General features: G+C 40.6%; 1 long non-coding RNA gene across 7 annotated transcripts in view; it reads right to left on the bottom strand.

The window, feature by feature from the left end:
* The window catches only part of LOC116654444, a 101,957-nt gene that overhangs the window by 62,570 nt on the left and 12,760 nt on the right, over positions 1-26,627 (bottom strand). For all 7 annotated transcript variants that reach the window (XR_004305409.1, XR_004309694.1, XR_004309690.1 and 4 more), the window contains exon 2: positions 11,428-11,676. This is a non-coding gene — a long non-coding RNA (uncharacterized LOC116654444). The remainder of the gene's footprint in view (positions 1-11,427; positions 11,677-26,627) is intronic.

The following is a 26,627-nucleotide window of genomic DNA, read 5'->3' as shown; positions in this document are numbered from 1 at the left end:
TGTTTTCACAAACCTTTTACATAACAATGCTTTGAAGGTCACTATCCTCACATATGTGATGAGAACTGTGCAAAGCAACACTGGGCTGGTGTCTGGATTGTCTCCCAAAGGTAGCGTGTTCAAATGATATCAATGTATTTCAGCTTTTGTAACATTTTCTTTAGAGGAGTCCAAGTTGTCTCTGTGAGAAAAATTATCTCGTGTATGTCCCATTGAAAAGATTAATCTGTTCAACACCTGATGATTCACTCACCCACATGTTGAAGTCCACATCAAGATGACTCATTCCGTCCACAAGAATAATCACCTGGGATACCAAAGTCCCCTCATCTTTTCCAGAGCTGATAAACTGTTTTTCTATGCAAAGTAAGTGGATGATAGGTTTTCATGTTACTGCACGTGTGCCATGAGCAACCAGTAGTATCAAACAGGGCCCTGGCAATTTTATTAAGTCTTGAGTTTGTAGATGACAAGTAAGGTAGAGAAAATAACGCTCTGCAGTGACCTCATGGTGAATGAAAGTGAGTTATTCCAATCCTACCAACTCCAAGTCATCCATGATTTCAAAGTCAAGGAGACATGGCCAACATCTTCTCAGAGGTCTGTGAGTCAGGGCAAGGGAAAACAGCCATAAAGTGGAGCGTAGGAAGTTTGGACCAATATGTAAAGGAACTTCTTCACAGTGAGGGTGATGAAGCACTGGAACAAGATGCCCAGGGAGGCTGTGGATTCTCCTTCCCTGGAGATATTCAAGACCTGCTTAGACAGCTACCTAGGCAGCCTGCTATAAGGACCTATTTTGCTGGGGGAATGGATGCGATGATCACTGGAGGTCCCCTCCAACACCTACAATTCTGAGATCAAGGAACACAGGCTGCTCCTCTGGTATGTAGACATATTTCACCCAGAAAAAGCTCTGAAGTGCATCACCTCCATGTGAACTGACAGCAAAGGGCAACAGCGTACTGATAACACCGTCTTTCAGTGCTGATGAAACAAATCAAGCTCAATTCGAAGCCAGATCTTCACATCCAGTTCTGACAGTCGTGCTGAAAAGATGCTGAAATAGTGGCAACTGTTTAAAGACAGATCTCAGATAACAGGCTGCAATATAGGCTTCATGATGCTAGAGCAAAAAGAGGAATAATTCTCATTGTCATACATTTGAGGTCAAATTAATCCATAGGACTGCAGTAGAGACATGAATCTAAAACTTCATTGCAAGCTTGATGTGAGATCATAAAATTACCTTTGAAATTGTTGCTATTGGACCACTGAGTCCAACCATCAACTTAACTGACAGTATTCCATCACTAAACACATCTATTATTGCCACTGTCCATCTCTCTCCTGAATACCTCCAAGGATGGGGACTCCAAGACACCCTTGGGCAGCCCATTCTAGTGTTTGGCCACCAGCTCCACGAGGAAATTCTTCCCAATATTCAATCTCAATTTCTCTTGGTATAACATCAGATCATTCCCTCACCATTATTAATGCAGTAAATAAAATATAACTGAAGATAAACTTCTGAAAGCACATATTCCTCCTACACAGCTGGCTGTGCCAGTGTGTAAAGGGTCCATCTGTATCACCTGTAATGGAGTACACTACATGAGAGACACAAGGAGAGAACTTAAGAACATCTCAAATACATCCTGATAAATGAGCAACAGCAGAAGAAATACTGCAGGAAAGGAAAGTCGTTATTTGACACTAAGAAGAAAAATAATGGATGAAAACTTTGCAATTAAGAGAATCAGAATCAAAACCAACCAACTCAACTGCACTCACTACAGAGTGAACCTACCCCTCTACCTCTTGTAGGAAGCAAATTTACTTGTGCTAGACAAGGCATCAATGTTATGTGCTCTCAATTCTGCAACTCAAATCAGACAGAATAAAGCATAACTCACTCAATTTTACTCTTGAGTCATCCTGAATTTCTAGATTCATGTGTCAGACTATCTGTCTGCTCTGAAGAAAGCATCAGAATTCGGCTATTTCTTACCATATTGAAAATTATGAAATGCATGTTTTCATTTCTGGAAGTGAAACTTCAAGGCTGGCAGCAGTAATTGGTCATCATTTCCATTTTGTATTGGAAAAAAAATAATAAAGCCCTCTCTACTGATTATGGTAGTTCTGAATAGTCATATGGGCTGCATGAGATTAAAAGCAGGCAGCATCCCTTCCTGGCTTGACCAGTTTGTAACTACACACCTTGAAGAGAACAAAACTGGTTTAGTGGGAGCTATTGGTAATAGGTGAACGGTTGGACAGGATGATCTTTTAGGTCTTTTCCAACCTTGGCGATTCTGTGATTCTATGAAAAAACAGTGTTGAGAGATGAGAGCAAACCCCTTCACACAGGCTTGTGCCATGGGCTACGCATGCAACACAAAAGCTACCTCCTGCAGCATATGCTGTACTTAACAGATGAAATACTTATTAGTTCTTCCTGGCCTCAGGAGCAGAGAGTTCTTCACCTCCTCTTTATAATTCCATTTTATTCCACTTTCATGCTCTGCAAAAACTCAAACACATTGTTTTTATGCAATAACCATCAGTATCTCATTTAACCCGCGAGGTTCGATTTTCACTCTTTCATGATACAATCCTAATTCCCAGAACACTACATTGTTTCCAGAAGCCCAGAACACCAGTATTTCTAGTGAAATTATTGCAGTATTCAGCACAACGTTACTCAGTCTTGTAATTTCATGACAAGGCGTGAATTGCTCAGCATTTTTCTTAAAACTCTTGTTAATAGAATTAAGAATTATCAGGCTACATAAGAACATCAGATTTTTTTTAGCCTCCAAGGCAACACAGAGATTAGTGAGAACCACTTAATGTTCTCCCCTACAACATCAACAAAAAGCACAAAGAGCTCAAAATGTTCTTAGCCTTATTAATTTAAATGAATTATCAAAATACTAACAGGCTAATTGTGCTCCAAATACTTTTAGGACACTGACTGCTTCCATACGTTCCTGTCAGGTTTTCTTTACTGAGGAAAAAGTGCTGTTTTGCATCAGTTTTCCAGCCTTTTCAAGATTACAAGCACCTGATGTTATCATTAAAATAAATATCTTGGCTTTTCATACAGCGTATGAATTGAACTAAAACATTTCCATCTGAGATCACCACACCAGCCACTATCACATCAGCATGCAGTAAAGCCAGCAGGAGCACCTTCCTACGCATGAAAGCAACACACAGCATTTTCCATTTACTGCTTCAAGCTCGTCATGAATGCGTCCTAAAATGACCTCCTGGAAAGACGTAGCTGGGAGACGTAATGTTTCTCTTTACCAAATGCCTACAACAAAAAGGAAGCATCTTAAAAATGAGTTCACAGCTACTAAACATAGGCACATAGTCCACAACTTTTGGACCACACATATGGACTTTGAAAGATCACCATACGCATTAAGAAGTCTGAATTCTATAGATCAGTGTGGATGAACCATTACATCTACGAGCTGCCCAGACCACCTGGATGTCCACTCCAACATACAAGCTTTCCAGAGCTGCTTACAAAAGCTCACCTTTTACTCTTCTTGCTCACTGGATACCAAACTCCACACCAGGAACAAAGCCCTAAGCTGCTAAGTAAAGAAGCTGGACAAAGCAATGTCAATACTGCAGATGACCAGCAGTTTCACTGACCAGTCCCCAGATGCTTTTGGCCTCCAAAGCATCTTGCACAGGCACGTGGTATAATTAACTTGAGGTCTTTTGTAGAATGAATAAGGGCTCCAACATGGATCCCTCCACTGAATTCAAATCTCAAGCTGAAGTTCTGTTAATTTATATTTTAACACAACCTGCGTGCTGGCGTAATACCAGCATATGGCAGTGTGTGTTTAAATTTGGAAGGGCTTTAAATGAGAGAAGCAGTACAACTAGAAACAACAAACTGCTTATATAGAAAAACAAGGGATTTTTTTTTGGTTAAATGGAGTTAGGTCACTCCAGATCAAACACAAAGATTCCTCTGCACAATTATCTTTAGACTGCTTGTCCATGGCAGAACACCAAGGAATTAGAACTGTGAAGGAAGCCAAAATTCTCTGTTTAGAACAACAATCACAAGAGGAAGAGCAAGCCCTGCTACTTGCTGTTTGAAATGGTTTCTGCAGGAAGTGACCCTGAATAAGTCTCCCTTTAGCTCTCTGAAGATCAGGCATCAGATGAGGCTCATCGTGGAAGCCCCTCCTCATAATCCCATGGGATCAGATGGATCTCACCTTTCACAATGCAGGTTAGCCAAGATGAAATCCTGGAGTCCAAAAGAACCAGAGCTCTGAGATCTGCAGAAACTATATTTGCATTACAAATCTGAATAGGAGTTACTGTAAACAAGACATAGGATACCATATCACTGGCAGCAAAACCTCCGCAGAATCTGAAGTCTTTCATCAAGCATCCAGTAGAGAAAATATCTTAATGAATAACACTGGGATTCTGCTGTAGGTAAAATTAGACTATTTGAAATAAACAAGCTTCAAACAAACAAAAACCCCATTATTTGCTGACAGCTGAGTGGCCCTGCCTTGTATTTGAAGACAGCACAGTGTTAGCCTCTTTTTCTTGCAGGCCTCAGTTACAACAACAAATCCTTACCGCTGATTTCTGTATAAGCACGGATGATCTGCCCATTTCCTTGAGAACAATAAGAAGCACTCAGCAACAGAACTGAAAGTTAATATATCCTAAAGAGATTGAAATATTGCCCCACAGATTCCATGTGAATCTTCTTTTCAAAACAACTCATTCAATCCAAGAACTCTGTAACCTCTCATATGTGGAACAGACAACTCCTCATGTGAGTATTCTCCAAGACCACAAAAATTTCATGTTAATTTTTCTTAATTCCTGGCAGGCATTAACTGAAAACACCCCTTCATCTTCTAAGTCCTGACACTATCCCTGAACACTCGGATCTAATCTACATTTATTTGATGGGAACAAAGTCATAGCGTGGTCGTGGGATCTTTCAGCTCTCCAGAAAGTACCATCTTTCCCCAAATTAAGTTAATTACATGGGATCAGTGAATGCTATCAAAGTGAACAACTACTTTCAGCCCCATTCCAATCATTGCTTGGCGGGCGTGTTCAGCCTGCTAGAAACCAAGGCCTGCTTTCATGCAGCTGAAATAAAACCCAGCAGCACGTTATGTAATCCACATCATTTACAGACCTGTCTGCATTCTCACAAAGCACAAACCTGAAGAAGCAGCAGACAGAACAAAAGGGAACAGAAAAAGTTCAAGAACCCCCAGCCCAAAGGCTGCTAAGGAGTCTGCATTTATACACTTACAATGTATTGCCCGTTCACCCACACAAATATGAGCTTCACCATTGTACTCTTGTACTGCTTCAAGTAAAACACCACGAAATTTCCAGCGACTCAGATCAGTCATTTGGATGAACGATCTTTAACTAATATGTTAAAATGCTTTTTGGAAATAACTCAAAAGGTTTTTTTTTTGGGGGGGGGAGGTAGCGTATGAATAACTCCAGAATGACACAAACTCATCTTAGAAACCTCAAGAACAGCTCACCAGCTCTATCGCTGCTGTCTATACACAACAACCAGAAAGTGGTAATTCAGAAGTTAAATCTCACCTTAAAGGACTGATTCAACTCACTTAACTCCATCAGTTGAAGACATACAGTTCTTTCTCATTCATTTATGTATTTTCTCAACCTGTAGAACTGCATTGCTACTACTTAAACCAGAGCTCCCTGAGACCAAGCAGCATGAATACAAAAAAGGAATGACATGAAGCAGAAATACAAGAAATATCTGACATCTCTGGGATATATACTTTACATTTGTACTTGCTTACTTTAATGTACAAAACTATGAACCATTCATCTCATGCCATGCTGTCCCACTGTATTTACAACAGTGCTATAAATGCCATTCACAGCTTGTGCTTTACCCAGTAAACTCAACCCATGAGTTCTCATACTTCTATCATCCCAATTCACTCCTCCATCCCACCTGAGGACAGCGAGTGTCTGCGCGGTGCTGAGTTGCATGCCCCAGTGGCCAAGATCAGCAGACCTAATCACCATGATGACAGATAACTGCGCTCCAGTTCAAAGGAGCAGAACAGGATCCAATACACTTGATTTCAGACGTCTGCAATGGACCTATATGCATCCTGGGTGTTCGGCACCATAGCGTAGTTTCTGTAGAGTGACTGACCCAGTGGAGTCTGGACCACAACACATCTATCTGACCCCATGGAGATGCTTACAGCAGGATGAGCCAAACTGCTCTCTGAATGCTGGTGGCTGAAGGCGGGATCCACAGAACCACAGGGGTTGGAAGGGACTTCTTGGGATCATTCCTTGTTTAACTTCAGCCTCTTGCTATGCTGGATGGTGTAACATACGCCAACAAGGACTAGAGACCCAAACCCACAAGTAAAGGAGATCCCAAGGGGAGACACATGATGTCCAGCATAAGGGAGGAGCTGCAATGAGTCCCAACACACCATTCTTAGCCCAAGGCAGAAGATGAGCCAAGGTTCCATGAAGATAACTGACAGCTGCCAGCAACAAACGCTGCCTCTTGAGATTCATGTGGCTTAATTGGAGGATTTCAGAGACATAAATTCCCAGTATTATCAATGTGATGTAAACACTACATTAAGAGACTGTTAATTACCACTTCTTCAAATAGCTCTTAAAACCCACAACAAAGCAGGACTTGATGCAATCTGCAAGATGCACACAGGATCTTGCTCAAAACATTCTCTGCCGAAGAGTGAGCCTACTAGTGATTACAACATATTGAAGCTCTGTACTTGGAACAGCAGTATTCTCTACTTTTAGTTATGGAACTAAAATAGGGAACACTCCAAAACTTCCAGCACTGCAGCCTGCCTTCACAATGCACAAAGAACCAGCATCATCTCAGGTCCAAAGAGAACTTATGACAAAATCTAGTAGTAGCAAATAGCATTTAACTGAGATACGAGAACTGCCTGCTGATGTGCTACAACACAGAGATCAGTCCTTACACAAATAAAGTCCCTTGATGGAGCTCTGATTAACTGTGTGATGGGTGACCACAAAAATTACCCACTTTGCTGAAGTACTGATGAAAACTCAGCCACAGTACTAAAAGGAGAAAGGTCTCACTAACAGTTAATTAACATGTTAAGAACATGACTCTTCCCACACACACACACACACACAGAATGGACTCCTGTACAGATCTGTGCTTCAATCTTTGTCATTTAATATGCAACCATAAATTAAACTGAAAAGGATTAAATGTGAAAACAGAAGTCTACTGAAAGCACCAGGTAAGTCCAGGTGTTGTTCTCAGTCCTTTCTCCTCCAGCTCATTATACAGTGTGACTGGGAAAGAAAGTAGGAAATGAAATTCAAGTAGATAAATGCAAGGTCCAGTATATGGGGGGAAAAAACAAACAAACAAGTAACTACACACAGAAAATGATGGGCTGTAAATTAGTTTCTTCTCATTGGAAAAGACCTTAAAGTCAAAACTGATAGCTTTATGAAAACGTGGCTTTCACAAGGGTTGACAGCAGCAGCAGCAAAAATGCAAGCAGGATTTCAGGAACAACTAGGAAGAGAACCAAGACAAAGTAAGGAAGCAGCAATTTAATGCTAACTCATCTAAGACCTGAAGGGAGAAAAAGTGGGTTCATATCATAGAAATTCATGGACTATGATGACATTGTGATTCTGCTCAGGATTCCCTTCTTCAATAACCTCCCTTCTTCAGCACGATTTTGCACATGCTGCTAACAGAGTGCTGATGATACTCAGTTATTCAGCACAGCAGAAACGGTCAATGTGTAAGAAAAACTGAGAACAAACAAACCACCGTGAAGATGTACCTGACTGGACACTAAAATTCAGTTGTGAAATTCAAGATACCTGTGAAAACGAGTTTGAAATTGGCTACGTGGTTAAAAATAAGTCAACAGGCTGCAAACTGAGTCTCAGACTGAGCTGAGGTCTAGAAAACCATGATCACCATGGAGAGAGTAAACAGGGATCAGTCATCTACCTCCATTTCGATACAAGCAACAGACATCAAATGGAACTCATGTTCAAACAGATACAATCCTTCATTTACTGTGTTGTTGTGTTCATTAATCTGTTGAACCTCAAAGTACTACACGTGCTAGAACTTCTTATGGCTTGAAAGAAAGATTAAACAAACTCAGTAGTCAAATCCTGTAAGCTAAGAAAGTTATCCAGCTCAGTAAGTCCTTGCACTACAAGTGTCTGAAGAGTGAAAAGCACACACAAGGGGTACCATGTGTTTTTGTTCTGTGCTCCTTACTTATACTACTGATAGAGAAAGAAAAATGGAGCTCTAGATGGGCGCATGAGAACAGCTGCTCTTTAGTCTCATACTTATTACCTCTCAAAAATCATTTTACCTTGCATAGGTAAAACGTCCAAAGTAACTGACATGTTTTCACCTCTTCCTCTCATCTCTGATGGGAAAGAGACGGTCCAAAAAACCTCGAGATGCAGGACTTAACGTGGAACCCCCATGACTGATGTTCCCAGATATCACTGTTGAACATCATTTCTACAACATGTTAATGAAATGCTTGATGTACTTGACCAGCCTGATGTATCTTAAAATACCCAGCAGAGACGTAGAGATTAGCTGTCCCAGGTAAAGCCTAGTCAAAAAGGTCAACTCCTTACTGGAGTTTCCTCTTCCAAGAAACAGAAGGTGTTTGCTGCTTAGCCCTCCTTTTTCCCTATGACCTCTACATTATTTTACTGCTGATTCCTCTTGCCAGGAGGAAAAATTCCCTTTGAAAACCCCCAACAAAAAACTAACTCAATGTCCCAGCAACAAGAAGAAAATGTTATCTTTCTAGGAAGCTGTACTATCTACATGACAAAAATCAACAAGAATTTTAGTCACTCTTCTAGAAAACCTCTAGCAGACTCCTTCAATACTGCTGTACCAGCAGCACAGAAACTGAAGAGGGAGAACTATAATAACGAGACAAATAATTGTTAAGAGCATTGCTGTATCACTAATTCCCATTTCTTCTTTCAAAAGGAGCTCAAGTTACCCCAACACGGAGACCAAGATTTATTTCATTATAGAAAGAGGAGTACAAAAAAAGTTCTATGTGTTCTAGCTGCAAAGAGCACCAATTCTTAACAGCCCAGGTTGCAGAAATATGTTGCCATGTATAATCACTTTAAGTAACCAGAAACAGTGAACAAATCAATGCTTTTAAGTTTCTACCCCCTTTCCATCACATAAAATATCTCAATGATAACAATCAGTAGATCATAAGTCTTACCTGTAAATACAGCTTAAGTTCTGCCCCGCCACTTTGTTTTCTCCTATATAGTCCAGCTGCCTAAATTCTGTTTCTATTTAAATGAAAACATGCATGCTACACTAACCAACTCTCAAGTATCCTTGATATTGAACCACAGTGCTCGTAAGTCTGGAAAAACTGCCAAGGTAAGTCATCTGAGTTGGAAATAACTGGGTTGTATCAGTAATCAAGTTCACGTCCAGTAAATTTCTGGATTAGGAATGAAATGTGGAGAGAAAAGCGCATGTACATGAATTTCACATAGAAACACACCCAGCAGTATCAAACATCTAGGCCTCATTAGTGGGCTGAATCATCAACAGTACGTGGTATGTGCCTCCAAAAGTCATCATACTGAGGTACCTGGATATGCTGAAGATGCTTTCACAGTGTGCCCAGGATGAAGCTTTTCTTCATATACCCCTGGGACTGCTGACTGACTTCAATCAGCTGCCTCATAGCTATTACATTGTAGTCTTATATACATACACACATCTGGACACTCACCCACAAGTACGCACATTACCTTTCAGGGTTAGTCATGTTTCTTGGAAAGCAAAGGATCTGGATCCACATCTACATGCATACACACAAACAATACCTTCCTCTACCTGCACCGTGTGTCAACTTTATATTATATTCTCCATGCCTGCTGCAGATACTTCGCCAGCACATCTTTTCATATGGAAAAGCAGTCATTTTTTTCCATAAAAAGAAAAGCTTCCCTCAGCTGTGTACTGAGAGAACTGGACAGCCTGAAGCATGACCTCAAAATAAACACTCTAATAGTTGAGCTGTGAGGACAGTAGAACTAGAAGTGCAAAATAAGTATTGGGGTTTAAAATGATAGTTCCACTCGGGCTGCACCTACAAGCATTAGCTTCTGAGATACTGCAACAGCTCTAAAAGGTAGCAATAGTTACTAGATGACATGGGCTTCTACATCTATCCCATCAAATCACAAAGCTGCCATCGAGCAATTTCTATTTCTTCTTGGACCCACCATATCTAAAAAACAATGATCCTCTTGTGCTGTAAAAGGCATGGAATGTGAAATCCCATCCACATCCGAACAGAATCCCACAAACATTTTGGCAGTAAAAATTTATTATGTAAAGTCCAGATGGTATCCCAAATATTTCTACTTCAAAATTCAAAATTACTTTTTTTTCCATAAAATAAATGACACAAAAGCATCACACCCAAAACTAACTATACCAAAGTATTAAACTAGGTAACCAAACTTAACTGAGGAGTTATTCAGACTATGAGAAGAACGTGAATGTGGCTTTCTCCATTTAACTTCATTGTCAGAAAGGAACAATATTTTCCTATTCAAGCGTGTTTGAATGACTGGCAGAGAAGGAAGATACAATAAGCAGATACAGCAACGTGTTATACTTAAAATAATAATGTTTCTAGTTCCATCTAGAGCCTAGGAGCTCTCCATTAACTTTTGTAGTAAAGCCTTAAACTTTCAGTGCTAAATGTGGCATTTTTGGGTTTTGTTATTCTAACAGAGCTCTTTTCTCTACCTTTTGAACCACCACTATGAAGTTTCACCTCTTGAATCTGCTGTCTTAAAAATGGTTTTATCTACTGCTTCACCAGAGCAGAGATCTGAAACCAACTTAATCACTTCATGCTCCTTAGGAAGCTACGGGATAAAGAAACAGCCTCGATTCTGTCATTTTGCTGTGAACCCACTCCTGTATTCCTTTTATATCCATCACTCCACTGAACGCCAAAGAAATCTCAGTGCATTTGGCATGAAGTCTCCACTTCCTATATTTATGCTTCCACTAACGTACGCTCCATTTCAGTCCTTACCAGCTTAAAATCATCCGTGAGTAAAGACAGCAAAAAACTGTTCACGCAAAACGTTTCACTGTTCACCCACACTGCTCTTCCACTATCCTTCTCTGAAATTTCTTAATATGTTTGAACAGAAAAATCCAACACTGAAGGATCTGTGACCATTTTAAGTGAATACGCTGGCATTGTTGCTCTTACACCAACTTTCAGTAACTCCAGATAATAAATCAGTATTGTTTAATTGTACTACCTGAACTGCGCTGGCAGAATCACATCTGATTCTTCAAAACAGCTGAAAACAAAGTGCTCTCTCCAGGCAAGAATTCCGTGCATCTGGCACACTAACACTTCATCCTTTTTAATTATTCCACAGGTGGTTGCCTTGGAAACTGCTGAGTAGCTCTTGGATTTGAGGAATCCGGTATGAGAAAATAGCAAGCCTTTATCACCACAGCATTCGCATCCATGGCGGTTACAGCAACAGAATGGTCGTGAAAACCTGAAAGAGACGGATTAAAATTAGTGGAATTGAGCTATACTGCTTCTTGCTTTAAAAACACAACTCTTTGAAAGTGAATAGTTCGCAGTAGATCTAAACAAGGCTTCAGAGAAATACTGCTTATGGAGCTTCTCAGCACAGCATCTCACCTTAGGGAAGACAGCACGAAGGAAGGAGCTCATGAAACCAGCTTTCAAGGTTGAGCTATCTGAGATTTTCCTCTGTTTCAACAGAGGTTTCCCTTAACATGTGCTCCAACTGCCTGAAACTCAATGCTATTGTTTCCCTTTGAATAAAAATAGAGTTAACTATAATAGATCCCACCATGCATGCTGAATCATCCTACTCTGCATCATACATTTAATTGCTCCAAATTTCATTTAGGCTTTAAAACAGGAAGAGTTTTGTTTGCTTAAAACACAAAGCCCCAGCAAAGCATCACATTCTGCATACACACACACACCCTGCAGAATTTAGAAGTTGTATTTTCTATCACTGGTCAAAGTTCCGACTTGCCATTATTCACAATGAATCTTCACTGTTTGTTAACAATAGTTAAATAACCTAAAAACTGTTTCAGTAAAATTATCAACCATGCAAATGATCACTCCTGCACCCAGAGACTGTCTCTGTTAATAGATCCATGGCCACAGTGATTTCTCAAGGCCTCGCTTGACTTGCAGTATTGCCAATAGCCTTCCATGACCCACCAGTAGCAAAGACATGGAGGTGGATTTGACCCCATCTTTCTCTGAGGAGATATCTAAAAGTCATAAGAACATGTTTGTTAACACTAGGTTAGGTAGCTTTGACAATGAATTGCCTTCACCTGTGCTTCCAAGGCTGACTGGGTCCTTTCCCCAGTTGCCCAACCAGTGTTTCAGGCCATGACTCAATGGTTCCCATACAAAGGCCAAGTATAAGGTCCTACACGTGGGTTGGGGCAATCCCAAGCACAGATACTGAATAAAGAAATCTAAGATGAACAAGAAGTGTCATCCATTCTGCCTTCAATAAAAACCTTAATTAAGAGTTTTTAGTTAATGATAAAGATGGGAGTTTCCCCTATGAACTCACAGGTGGCCTGAAATTTCCACCCAAGAAAGTTTTTCTAAAGAAACAAGAAAATATACAAACTAGGTGTAAAAAGTCTGATCAGAATATGAGGCACCTTGGCTGGAACATAAATTCACAGCAATACCTACCAGCCAGCAAACACACAATGAGAAATGAGCAGACAGCTAAGAAAACTGAACAAGAGGAGCAGCAGCAGAACATCCTTTAGACCAACTGCATGTGGGCACCTCCAAGGAGCTTTATTTTAAGGCAGACCGATTCAAATGATTGCTTCAAGAAAGCCTGAGTTGAATTTATGCAACTTGAAGTGGCTTCCTTAAACTCCAAAGCAGCGCTAAGACCTCTGCTGAACAGGGCTCTTAGGAGTTCCTATGCAAAAAGGAAGGATAAAGCACAAAGTACTGTTAGAAAATATCCTTACAGCTTTGTTTCTCAGTTGCTATGTATGTGAAAAGCAGCCTGTGTCTACTAAGAGAACCGGTGAAATCAAACACAGTGAAGCAACACACAGCCAGGTTATCTATCTAAAACCAAATGAACCACAAAAGATATCTTTAAGTCAAGTGCTTAATTATACTGGAGGGATATGGATGGGGCTTTAAGCAACCTGGTCTAAAGGGCCCTGCCTATAGCAGGGGGTAGGAACTACATGATCTTAATGGTCTCTTCCAACCTCACTATAGTGAGAGTCACTGGTAAACATCAATACAAACACAAAACATGTATAAAGAATGCCAATATCAGTCCATGCTTTCAGCAGTATCTGCAAGAGATTTTTTCCACACATAGAGAACACCACCAGTATCTGACACACTAGAAAACTAGTACACAAACCGACTGTTTTCATTTTCAATAATCATGGGGATGGATTTCCCAGTCAACCAGAAGCTGGCAAGGATAAGAAACACGACCCTGGTAATTGCAGACCTAGCAATCTCACTTCAATGAGAAATCCTGAATATCATTCTGCTGAGTTACTGAAAAGCATATGAAGGACAACGCAATCGTTGGTCACAGGCCGTCAGGGAAGACCTTGTTGCAAGCTACAGCTTCACCAAGAGGGTGGTTGGGCACTGGATCAGGCTCCACAGGCAGTGATGAAAGCACCAAGCTGCTGGAGTTAACATCTGGACAATGCTCCCAGACACAGGGTTTGGATTTTGAGTGATGTTAACGCCATGTGGACCAAGCCAAAGATGCAGAAACAACATGAGCCACCATTGTAACGATGATTTCTAGCACGAAATGGCCAAGAACCAACAGCTGAAAGCAACTGCAGTTTCACCATCTGCTATTGAAACAGCCACCAAAACAGGCAGCTAAACTCACTGATAATTCTGCTTGCCACTTCTCATCCCTGACTATTCACATTCCTGCCCCTTTTCCACCTGCATTTGTTCATACAACTCTGCTTGGAATCAGATCTTGGTACCAGCCCTGCACAAGACCAGTGTTGTAGCAGGTTCTGCAGTTGATTCCCTACACAGCTGTACAGAGACCAGGCCAGTACCAGGGGCCAGCATCTTGGCCACGCCAGCTGGCACCAAAGCAGGAAGTGACTGCTTGTTTCAGCAGCTCTGCCATTTTATGCCAACTTCAAATTGCTGCAGGAAGAACTACAGCAAACCAGAAGCTAAACGTACCCAGGTTAGAAATGCAAAAAACACCTTGGTACAAAGGAAGCAGCAGAGGTCCCACATGTTACTATAAGCTAGCAGCGATGGGAGAGAAACAGCCAAGCTGTGCCAGAACTGGTTACCAACCTCATCAAAACTCTCAGCTGTGAACACTATGAGTGATAATCTCACCTGCCATAAGCAGCTTTGGTGAGTAGAAATCTTCATGTGTAGAAGCAGTTAAGTAGGAGGGTCAAATTGGAACTCTTTGGCTTTCAGTTTAAGAGTATCTTTCTTCACGTTTCAGTGATGCACACAATTGCTGAGTTACTAAGATGACCTCATTTAAGGCAATTTTGAAATAAGGAAGCTTTATATGTCTAAATCTATATATTCTGTAAGGCAAAGGAAGATGGAAGTGATAGAGAGCATGGCATAGAGAGTGCTGCCCGCAGCCAGTACCCATGTAATACTCAAGTCTCTCTCAGTCATAGCTACACACACACACTACCTTGGGGAAAATAGAAAACAAAACACTCAAGGTATGTAGGAGTCTATTTCCAGTGTTGCCAACCTCTGCCAAAATTCTATTATTCGTTTTAAAATAAAGATTACACTCAGTGAAGCACAGGATTGTTACATTACACAGCAATACCTGCCAGGAAACTAGAAATGGAGCAAGAAGAAACAGAGTAAGACATCAGCATTCTCTTACATTGCTTCCTGTACAACCAGCTCCCTGAAGCAAAGTGGAATTAATCAGCATTGCTGGCTAACTGTACATTTAAATCCAATGCAGAGACAGGACATGGACTGCAGAAGCAAGGTCAGGGCAGGTAACAGAGAGAATGACTGTCAATATACAGGATGTGAAAGAACTGGCGGAAGATAAAAGGTAGTCACTTATTACACTAAGTTTATGTTTGTCATTATATACCCTGAAAACCAATAAGAATATACTGTAAATGAAGATGTCACACAACACTCAAGCATCTTAACTACCAAGAGCCTTTAAAATCCTAGTACGCTTTGTACAAATTCACATCCTTTGTTCTACGTGTGCTCTTTCAAGTGGTTCGGTTGTGGGACTCGAGGCATGAGCAGCTGAGAGCAATGAACAGCCTGTATCTTACACGGGAGTTAAACCAGGACAGCACCAAAACCCACTGGTGTTCTCCTCCTTCTGTTCTTCATACTGACAACAGTAAATCACAAAGGAAAGCACTGAAAAAGTTTTGTTTTAAAATACAAAAGAAAAAACCATTTTATTCATATACAATAATTAGCTGAGATTATTAAACTGTACAGAAAACACTGACACCAGCAACTAAAGGACTATCAGCAATTGTGTTGGTATTAAAGGATAAGCACATATGAGATCAGAGGTATAAATTAACCTCAAACCCAATATAAAACTGCCCAGGTACTAACCACATAGTAAGAGGATTCCTGTACAATCAGTGCTGATGAAGAACTGGCAGTACAACAACTGTAAACTCAATCAGCCTGTGTACTAACCCTGCTCATGGCCGAAGAAATGCAAAGGTCAAGCATGGATGTACCTTAACAAAATAAAAGACAGTCATTCTTATGGGTGACAGTAAAATGCTGACTTCATTAGTCATAAAGAATTTGACCCCCCCCTCCCCCCCCCCCTTTAAAAGGACTGAAAATACCTTGAATTGCTTCAGCCTTCCCTTTGGTAAATAATAATTACAGATATGAATCCATTCCATGAGGGAAAAAAAAAATGTCACTTCTAACCACAACTAAGGCACAAGTATTGCTAAACTGACTCTTCAAAAACCACGTAGGGTGACAATACAAAGCTGGGAGGAGTGGCTGACACACCTGAACACCTTGCTGTTATTCAGTAAGACCAGAACACAGTGGAGAGGTGAGCAGAGAGAAGCCTGATGAACTTCAACAGGAGCAAGTGTAGATTCCTACACTAGAGGAAGACTAACAGCACACATGGGTATAGGTTAGGGACTGACCTGCTGGAGGGGAGCTCTGCCAAGAAGAACCTGGGCATCTCCTGTATGTGGGAAGACTGAGAGACCTGGGACTGTTCAGCCTGAAGAAGACAGAGGGGATCCCATCGCTATTTAAACATATCTAAAGCAATGGGAATCAAATGGATGAGTTCAGGCTCTTCCCGGTTGCATGCAGCAACAAGACAAGGGGCAATGGGCAAGAACCAGAACATGGGAAATGCCATAGAAGACAAAGAACTTCCTTACTGAGAGGATGACAGAGCACTGAAGTCTCCTTCTCTATTCAAGACCCATCTGGACACTCACATGTATGACCTACCGCCAGGAATCTGTTTTGGCAGGGCAGATGAACTGGATGATCCCCAGAGGTCCCTTCCAAGCCCTACCACTCTGCAATTTACATTCATTTAAATAAAGCAATGAAATCATCATTACTGCTGGTAGATGCAAGCTCAAAGAAATCTACCAGTTCAAAAGGGAAATTATCTACGTTTTTCAAACATTTATTGAGAAATTCTACGCAAAACCGCGTCGTTAAATACTCAACAAACTGTTTCAAATCAAGTCAGTTCTGCTTTATGAGAAAACAGATCTCTGCATCCTTCGCCACCGGCGACGTAAATCCCACGCTGAAAAAAAACGCAGAGATAAAACTATTTTTTGAAGGGAAGTACAGAAATTAAAGAAATTTATAAAAAAAAAATACCACCACAGTAGTCATGACAACCCCACTCCGTTTCCTTCTGCTCGCCCATTTCATCAGTACGATACCGAGAATAATCCACAGTAATTAAACTATTGGCGGAAGAGAACTGTTGGTGAAGGAAATAACTCTCGAAGAACCAACATATAACCAGGATGCAACCAGAGCACTTCCCTAGTGCAAGCCTTACCATCAAACCACTGATTCTGATGGCAAGCAGATAATGAATCACACCTTGCACTGAAGAGCTGCGTGGATTTGTTTCTCATGTCATTTGCTCTCCATCTCAGGAGATGTCTGAAGAAGCACAAGGAGTAACCTGCTGCATGTATTAATCAGAGAGACAAGGCTTTATCCAAAAGAACAGTTATTTTACAAATCTCATCTACTATAACCGGCTTAGAACTCTTTTAACACGGCTAATTAAAAAGGTTCATTAGAGGATCTCATCTAATCTCATCTAATGCTGAGGGGGAAGGGGAACCAACAGCCATCCCTTTTGGTATTCTTTAAGTGTAACTTAGTGAAAATCATGCATATTGCACCTCTGCTGCATACACTGTTACTATCACAAGTTATGGGCTTCTCCCAAAAAACTCAGTATCTTGACAGCTGAAAACCACAGTCCTTAACACTTTATTTTGCATGTATCCCACACAAATTGCTTCTGCTTGTTATACACATTCGTATAGAAAATTCTGCTAGCTTTCCTCTCCAGAAAGTACGGTTACATTTACAAAAAGCAAAGTGGGAGTAAACCAGATTGCAGAGCTGTTTCTGGAGCTCCTCGATGGCCTCCATTACTCTCCATTCACCCAACATAAAACCCAAGTAACTGAGCAGGCAGCTAAAAGTTACACCTAGGTGCAAGCACTATGAGAGCAAGATCCTGTCCAGTAACTTCAGATGTTTACACATTTAATAAGAAAGCTTAGAGCCAGATACACATTGACTTCACTGACTCAAGTCAACTTCTTTCTGTATTATTTCAACAGCGGATGGCACTTCCAGAGATGGCAGAATAATGTGGAAACATCAGGAACACAACCCCATAATTCAGCATCAATTTCATCAATCCATATGAATATTCTAAGACTAGTAGCTAAATTACATTACAAAATTTGATTACAATAACAGAACCAAATTTGTCAGTATTATCTTTGGGATTTTAAAGGCAGACAGTGGTACCATGTTTTTAGAGTTTAATGGAATAGATTATTCTGGTACAATACAGAGAAATCCAAGACATGGTAGATAGACAAGAAGTTTGATAATATTTCTCCATTCTGCCCATTTTCCCCTGCAAGAGCCTGTTTTAACACATATCCATTCTGAAAGAGTATTCTACAGAATTCTACAGTAAAACAGTTAGAAACTGAGGTTTCTCACAAAGCATCATAATCAAAACACACATATCACCCTGGATCGTATTTACCTCAGTTGTTAACAGGATATGTCACCACATGGAAACCAGCTGTCTCCAATACCCCATAAAGTATTGGGATCAAGTTGAAAGAGTCAGTGGTTCCATCCACTAAATCAGTTTCTACATGAGAAAAATGAGAAGTCTTCCCCTAAATGTCCTACAATAGCCCTCCTCTGACTGTGAAGAGTCTGCATTGACATTCACTGGCATCATTTGTCTGTGTTGCTGTTCCACATCTGGAACCTGGAGGGATCAATCTCATTGGCAACAGCAGGATTCTAGGCAATCTCAAGGCACTAACAGCCACGCTCTCACCCCCAAAAATGAAATGTTAGGCAGAAAGATTTGATTTATATTTTAGTATCAGAAGTGATAATACATGCATGCTCAGAATATTAAAGACATGCTAACCCCTGGTCTTCAGGCAAGGAAACAATGCAAAGAACAAAAACCTCCTGCCCTCCCAGCCTGATCACAACCATATCCCACCATGCTGATCTGATACGCACCCTGCTCACCTTCATCTGCTAACTGGAGGGATCTGACATCTCCACTGAGCTATCGAGTCTGATCTCAGCACTCCCATCAAAACTTCATCGCTTGTCATTCCTGTTAGTGATATAACAGCTTCAAATATTCCACAGAAAAGAAAAATACCCCGAACTATACCAGGAATAGCACACTTCTATTCCTGTTTTAGGTATATTTATGTCAGCCACCATCCTCTTCCAAGATATTTCAAGACATCTTTTGAAACAGAGGCACAATCCCATTAAATGGTTGGCAGTACTGTGGCTTACAGCAAACTGTGAGAGCTTTACCAGTAGTGGCCAACAGCTCTAAAAGAAAACCCTTCGGTAAAGCTCCATGTGGGAAAAACTTGACTTTCACACCCAGAAGAGACTCTTACGCTCATTTCTACATATTTCTTGTCTTCAGAACTGCTCTGTGCATTGAGGTTATAGCAGCAGATACCAGTAAGAGAAAAGCTACACCAAACCCTACACCAAACCCTACACCAGTCTGACACCACAATCAGGTTCAGTTCACCTTCATCACATACATGATGCTGTCAACTCTGGCAATCCTCTGATGGAAAGAGTTTCCTATTGATGCTGTAAGTGTTCCCAGACTTCTACATAAAAGCAGCAAAACTAACTGATTATTTACAGAAATTATACCATAAAAATCCCTTTATCTCTGAATACATTATTTTATTTCTTAATCTTTTGATTAAAACAAAGAACGCACACTGCATATTCCATATATCCTCAAAAAAAAACCTGCAACTATTTTAGAGGAACATTCAGGTTTGGGCAACCAGCTTGAGAAAAGCTAATATACACTGACCTGCTATTTCAGCACCTCAGACCCACTCTCAGCCTACAACTCATTTCAATGGAGAATGCTTTTCTCCAGTTCTGAGTATTATCTGGCTCCAGCACTGAAAGGAGAAGTCTGCTTCATACTTTATTTACTCCTTGCAACACCTCGGAGGCTGCAAAATGCAAGTCTAGCAGATCTGATGTAATAAAGAGTCCAAAAGCTGCAAAAATTAGAATTTCACGTCTGACCGCACTCCTAGTGATGAATGCACAGGGTATCCTACTGTGCTGCATTAGAAAAACTAATACAGTAGTGCTGCCATCCGCACTGCTTCATTATGAAGAATCTGCCCATTATGAAGAATCAAACCAGCCTGGTTACCTCCTTTAACCTCTTGCTTTCTTCTGCCTTCCCTGCCCTCATCCTTCTTCCAAGCCCGCACCAGTTGCCATTCTGTGAGCTTCACAGCTGAACTGATGTGATATTCTTCAATTTGACATTACTCATACAACAGGATTTCTGTATTGATCTGTTCTGGTAACACTCTCCTAATCTGAATGATTATCTGAATGTAAATCCTTGAATGGGTTCCAAAAAAGCCCACGTTCAGTCAAAGGTTAAAAACTACTACGCTGTTAAACAAAAAGCTAAACAAATAAAGCCGTGTAATTCAGTGTAATGCAGTGTAAAGCTATTTCCTTTCTGATTTGAAAGATGTGATAAAAAGAACAACTTGCTTTACTACCACCATAATGCTGCATTTTGAGCATACACACACTTATACTGTAATTGCTCGCTTTGTAAATACTTTGGTAGAACAAGAACTATACTTAAGCATTTATCCATTCTGTGAGCAGCTCATCGCATTCAGTTTGTCCAATGCAACCCTTCAGTATATGCCATTTTCATCCAACTTCTGGAAAAGAGCAGTAGGTAACCTCTGATCATTTTCAATTCATGAAGTCTTATAGTCCAGTCCTAACCCTCCCCATTGAGATTGAATGGATCTTAAGTCTTTGCTCTGGTTAAATCAACCCTTAATAGAGGCCTGTAGGAATTAGACGGATCAATACAATGGGAAAGGCATTACAATAAAGGTGTGACAGCAAAAGGACAGGCACAATAAAGAAGCGCAATAAAGAAATAGAAGAAGATTGCTCACCCGTATCAGAAGATTCCAGGTTCACAGGGGAAAGCTCCACCAAGGAAGGATTTCCAGAAAGAGCTCCTTCCTTAGCAGCAATCAACCCTTAAACCTAAGAGGTGCAGCCAGGCTCCACCCCTCCTGGTCACACAGATGAATTGCCTTCACTCTGCGCTCCCAGGGCTGACCAGGTTCTTTCCCCCAGTGCTCATCAATGGTCCAGGCTGGAACTCAGCAGTGCCCATCATACAGGGCCATCATCTCCATCTTCAAGGCCTAACATTTTCTTTCTAAAATTGTAACTAAAACAAAAATGCTACAGATCTCTAATGAGATAAGTAGTACTATGTAGTTTCTGTTCTCACTTAATTGTTATTTAGAATATTCTGGATTAGTTTTAGAGCAGGCTCTTTAAAATGGAAATCCTCAAGATAACATGAGAAGCCTTGACAGGTAAAACCAGATAGCAAAATGCTTCAGCTGACAAGTTCTACTTCAGACTTCTAGAAAGATCTGAAAATAAAACAGAATCTCTGCAGACCCCCTAGGAACAACGTCCTAGAAAAAGAGTTGCCTTGATGAACCTGTAATCCAACTCAAATTATAAAGATGTATGTGTGGGTCCAGGGGGCTAGAGCCTGAGATCTGCACAGTGCCCAGTCCTATCCATACAGCCAGAACAGATAACAAACAGAAACCTGCTGTGCCCTTGCTTTTTGACCATTAGGAGCCTGAAGCAGCACACCAGGATTCCGTAACACAAAAGAGACTGATTCCCACAATAAAATAAGTCAAAACTAAGTCATCTAGCTGGGAGAATAGAAATGGATGGGCAAAAATATTCGTAGTAAGAAAATAAAACAATGTCTGCCCGGAATCAAAGCGGTACTGTAAGAACCAACAAATGCATGAAAGCTTCAACTCTGATTAATGAGCAAGAAGTGAACAGGTTTATTTAAACACAAGTTTCAACAAAGCACCCGTGCAACAGTCCCAGATCTAAGCGTTCCTGCAGGGAGATGGAGAGGCTGTGCTGCTGAGTCCTACAAAATTCAGCTATAGAAACCAGCTGCAGTACTGAAAACGTCTCAAAGCAAATTAAGTACATGAATCCAGAGATGTAAAATCGTATTAATTCCATAAATAACACTTCTTTTTCAAGACTCTGTTCTGTTCTGACCAGATCTAGAGGGTTGTAACAATTCAGAACTACCAGAAACTGGGCTGTGCTCTTACTTGGAATACCAGGTATTATTCCAGAAGACTCAGTTGACATCTTTTCACTTTATGCAATAAAGCAACTCTAACAAAAATCAGAGCGAATTTCGCACACTGGTAGCCTGCAAGATTATATCCTATGGAACTGCAGCACATCATACTTATTAATAATCTGTCTTACTTTCTTTTTCTCTCCATCTGGTGTTATTTTCAAGAATCCTTCACTAATTTTAAATTTGAAACCATTTTTCATCTTCTCGTGTCATTTTATTTAAAGCATATGCTTCAGTTATCATCTTTGTCTGCATGTGTGATATCAATAATGATCGTATACAGAAAGTCAGATTCTGAAATCCATATTAAGTAACAGCTTGCCTCAGCAACACGGGCAGTCTACAGACTACTTACATCAATTAACCTCATTTCCATTTTACTTATCCCGGTATAAATACTATACATCAGAAATTTAAGTAATCATGCACAGACCATGAAAAGAAAAGCTATTTGCAAACACCATGCAATACCACAAATAAGCTAAACATTAGCCAAGATGACAACAAACGCTGCACCAAATACGCAGCACCCTGCCCAGCAGAAGCATCCATATCAGAAAAAGGTATTTGAAATTACAGCAATAGAAAACTGGACGATAACCAATTAAAAAGCTCACTTCCACCTACATGCCATCAATTACTACCCGACACATGCACACAAGAATAAGCATTCTGTTGATTCGATGACAAAGCAAACACCGAGAGATTTCCAAATGTTATCATAGTCCTTTCTCTGCTGTTACACAACTCCCTACTTTGATCAGAACAATATCTGAAGTCACAACTTACTATATAGCAACCCTTCACCAAGTACTTCCCTGGATTTTATAAACTAGCACCAAAGGAGTTAACAGGGAGAGGTAAACAAGCAGCTCCTTAATGTCGTGGTCTGTGTGTCCTCCTAGTGATAGCTATCTGAAACTGCAGTGATGTGCTGTTAAGAGCCTTTCTGTTTAACTCCCAGTTTACTTCACTGTTTTTACTATCATAATTGTTATGTTTCAATGTGACTGCAGCTTTTAGGCCATACTATTACCCTTGCTTAGTGACCTAAATCTCCTAATCAGCCAAACCCTTTTCTATCATTGCAGTTCATCCTTGTGGTCCTGAGTTTTTTATTCCCCCAGCTGAGCATTCAGACCACACAACAGACAGAACTGGTAGGAAATAATTCAATCAAGCACATCTAGATTCTCTTTACAGGTGAATGACAACACCAGGACAAAGAGGAATGCAACAAAACCTGAAGAGGTCCACCTGGAGCTGGTATCTGACAGTCAGGTACATCAGTTCAAACTAACCACAGTGGTAACTTCTATGTGTTATTTATTTCTCAGAACTGACCAAAATCACGCGCCAATCAGACAGTGCAGCGATTACATTATGATATGAGGACAGCAAACCAGAGCCTCACATTAAGAGACACAAACTGAAACCACTAAGGTGAAGAGTCTAACATAAAACAAATGCATGCTCCCACAGTTCTCAATAATGTCAGCACAGAGTTATTACTTTCACATTAGGAGAGAAATTTTTCAGTAATCAATCTCAGGATTAAGCAAGTACCGATGCAGGCATTGCTTCCATTTCTCCACATCCACAGGTTTCAAACTTGGATAAGAGAGGGGAGAAGTATCAACAGAGCACCGACCATGGCTATCTCAAGCCTATTTAAGTCCACATTCTTCATCCAACAGCAACTGAAGCCACAGGAAGCTGAGGACTAAACTATATTTATAGAAATCTGCAAACTGATTCTAGTACAAACAGACAGGGTTTGAGAGATGTCAGATTTATGATGGATGAGCTATTGACAAGTGCCAGTAAGTGATAAAATTACCATGAAATGGACAGGAATATTGCCAGCAGGCAGCAAGGCTTGATGGAGACGTAGAGAATGGTTTTATAGCTGCAATAAAACAATGTGCTGATTGGCCAAAGAAAAAGAAATTATTGTTACTGTTCATTTATTTTAGAAGTATTTGTATTTTTAAGGCTTTCCTTTACCAAGTCTCAGTATTACCTTCCATGGTCATTAAATGAAATACCTCATCTGAATCGAACAAGTAGATCATTAACCACAAAGACAACTCTTGTTTTTCTTGTATCTTCAAAGTTTACTAACGTTCAAGACTGTCGATATTGCTGTATGTCAGACTGCTTTAAGCTGTTCCTGCTCTACCAGCAGTGATGGCTTTCTGGAACTACCTTTCTCTGCAGCACTCCTATAATGCGCCTCGTGCACTCCATCACAATGCATCCTGTCCTGCAATAAGCAATGGAGCAGAAGCAAAAGTAAGGAGACAGAAGCAAGAGAAGAGAAAACAAAACACAGCTGAGTTTTTCGAAGAAATACATTTTTAGATTTACCATGTAAAACAAAAGCTTTCAGGAAGTGGCTCATACAGGAAGCCAATGACCTCACAGCTTCTTATAAATAACAACCACAGAACGAAAGAGAGGCAGCATTACTTGCTCCCACTTCAACATTCACATTAGTAGTTCAAGTTTCTTTTAATTCTGAATATGTCCATGGTGCAAAGCCCTAGCAGGTATAGACACCCCTTATGCCTAAGCCACACACAGGTCTGTTCTCTAAAACCTACCCCCATTCTTCTCCTTCCATTTCCTAAACTACCTGTCACCACTTCTTGGCCACCCTGTCAACAACATTACAGCTTTCCTGATAAAAGTGCAGCTTCAACAGCATTCTTCCACCAAGCTTCCCATCAAGGACCTTACCTAAAGTAAGTCTTGCCAGGTACCAGGCTATTCCAGCATGAGTTACTTTTGATAAGCTGACTGTATTTGATGAGGTTTATTTCCCAAGTCTACTGAAGCCACGTGAGCAAACATAGCTGTCCAGTTCCAAGCTGTCCAGGTTTTTGTTACTGCTTAAAAAACAGTCATCTGGATTAAGTGCAGTAGCTCAGCTATTTCAACACACACATTAGCTATGAAAAACATTAACACCACAACTCCGGTATAGCTTAAAAAAAGAAGAACTCCTGAAAGTTTTTGTAGCACATCGCACCATCTGTACTTCAGTGCTTCAGCACCTTTCACTTTCATAACCACCTCAGTTTCTAAACCCTTACATTCATCAGCCATCCAGCCTTCCCCCCCCTCCATGATTTAACACAATGAATGATCCAAATGTTTAAATGTTATCACCTTTAAGGAGAGCTTTGCCTTCCCTTTCTATTTTGCTGCTTCAATGACTGAAGAACCTTTTGGTATTTAACAACATTCTTAGCAGGGCTTTTAGGTTCAATTTCAGTCATCTCCACACTCCCTATATTCTTCCTTAATGCACTTATCCACACATTTGGATCAAAAATACTCACATTCAGTTAATACAGAAATCAAAGCAGTATTACATCAACCGCATTACCCCTGATTTAAGGAAATCAGCAGATTTTCTGTCCAGTTTCCTTCACAGAGTTCAGTAACTCCGAACGAGCTGATAAAACCCCATTAGGAACAGAGAATCAGGATGCTGCCCAGAAAGAGCTGGATAACCCTAAGAACTTGAATAAGAGAAGCAAATTCCATCACAGGCAATTCATCCATATTCTTGGCATAATATATTTCTGCTATAAACAGCTCCTCAGTTTGGAAACCAGGAGGAAAAAGCTCAGCCCATTACAAAGTGACCATGGGTCATCAGACTGATATATAAAGCAGGTGAGACCCCCAATATAGAGCAGCAGCTCACAGCTGCATGGAGAGTTTATCCAATTATTGTGTGTGCCCTGTTCATGAAGAATGAAGACTCACCATCAGCACAGAACTTTCTGGTAGCAGACATGGCAACAGAATGGTAACAATCAACCCATCAAATGACAGCAAAGCGATTGCAGAATGGAAGGGATTCACCAGGATGTTTTGGGAGTTGTTGTTTATTTTTTAATCAAAGAGAAATCTGTGTGATCCCCAGCAGCAACCTTTGGACTACAAATTGCAATCAGCAACAGCAGCCAAAGGATTCAATCTAGACCACGAGGAGAAAAAAAAAAACAGCAGAGGAGCAGCAGCATAAATGATAGACAAGAGAATGTGGTCGCTTGTTCCTGCTGCTTCCCAGCAACAACAGAAGACTGCCTGCATGAGCTCTCACTGCTGTTCTCTGCTCCATCGGTGCTCGACTGTTCAACGGCAGCAATCAGCCGAACAAAGCAGAGAAGCACCTGCAGGCTCCATGCCGGCCTCAGCTGGAAAATGACACAACAGCACCAGCTCCAAAATGAAAGACAGGACTACGAAGTTTCAGAGGCAGGAAATGGAGGACGATTCATGCAGAGTCAGCTGTAGAGCAGCAGCTAACAACTGCACGATGATTAAGAATAGTTTCTTAAACCATGTTTCTAATTTGATGAGCTATTCCAAGT

This window comes from Coturnix japonica, chromosome 1 (assembly GCF_001577835.2).
Source record: "Coturnix japonica isolate 7356 chromosome 1, Coturnix japonica 2.1, whole genome shotgun sequence".
Classification (NCBI taxonomy): domain Eukaryota; kingdom Metazoa; phylum Chordata; class Aves; order Galliformes; family Phasianidae; genus Coturnix; species Coturnix japonica.
This window is presented reverse-complemented; position numbering and strand designations above follow the sequence as displayed.